This window comes from Vicugna pacos, chromosome 2 (assembly GCF_048564905.1).
Source record: "Vicugna pacos chromosome 2, VicPac4, whole genome shotgun sequence".
In the NCBI taxonomy this organism is placed as follows: Eukaryota; Metazoa; Chordata; class Mammalia; order Artiodactyla; family Camelidae; genus Vicugna; species Vicugna pacos.
This window is the reverse complement of record NC_132988.1, coordinates 115,015,263-115,016,320: the sequence shown is the minus strand read 5'-3', so window position 1 is coordinate 115,016,320 and position 1,058 is coordinate 115,015,263. Positions and strand designations below refer to the sequence as shown.

The 1,058-nt window shown below is 42.3% G+C and overlaps 1 pseudogene; it reads right to left on the bottom strand.

Moving 5' to 3' along the window:
• Positions 1 to 204: 204 nt before the first annotated feature.
• Positions 205 to 386, bottom strand: LOC107034917 (ATP synthase subunit ATP5MJ, mitochondrial pseudogene; annotated as a pseudogene).
• Positions 387 to 1,058: the final 672 nt, after the last annotated feature.

Sequence of the window (1,058 nt, the reverse complement as noted above, 5' to 3'; positions counted from 1 at the left end):
GAGGAAACTAAAGCATATCAAAATTATATGACTTTCCTGAGGCGACAGAACTGCTTTGGTTGATTGATTGATTGACTATTGATGATTGGATCTCACAGGTACGTTTATTCATGCACAAGGGCAGTGGCATGTCTACAAGTCTACACGATATCACATGTTCCCATCCAAGACAGCCAGACGGACATTCCATCCACCTAAAGCTGGTTAATGGTGACCATGAGCAGGTGCAGGACGGATGCTTTCAAGACTTCACTCATATTATCAGCAGTCCTGATTTTATAAACATTGAAGTCCATCAACCCCATTCCTATCCAAATCTCCTGGTAAACGTGGATATGGTAGGGCTTCGTGGGGATCCAAACATTCTTAATAAGGCTTTGAAGCATCTTGGCGCCGGATCAGTGGCTCAGACAGCTCCAACCCACAAGCAACAGCTGGGAAAGGTCACTGAGAACTGCTTTTAGAAAAAGGATTTGAACTCAGGCTCTTTATCTCCCAATGCTGTGCCATAAATCGTTTCATAATGCACCACCTCCTGTGATATGGCCCATCCTAGCCTTAGACAGTGGGATACCTTCTTGTATCTTCTTCCCATATTTCATGTCTTACTTGTAGTCTTATCTGCATATTGGATACTGATCTTGAGAGTAGCCCCAAGTAGATATATTCCAGTCCCAAAGGCTGGTACCAGAAGGGCCACGAATGGATGGACAGTGCTATTTATCTGGCATCACTGTAGACACGATGTGACTTTTCTTCAGGCAAGGGAATTTCACCTGCTGAAACTAGGTCTACAGAAAAACTTTCAAGCACCTAAGTTCATTTAAACATGTGGCTCGACACATATATGCACCTTCCTTGATGGTCTAAGTAGTAATCTTCAAGATGAATGACTGCTGCAACAGAATGGAACGAAGATGACAGGTGCAACTATGGAGAGCAGAGTGCTGGGCTTTGCCTTAAATGACACAAGATTATTGGAGTTTTTAGTACTACTATTATTGTTAAGGTCAGAAATTCTTATCTTTTATTATTTTCAGTTTCCTGCCTTCTTCCTT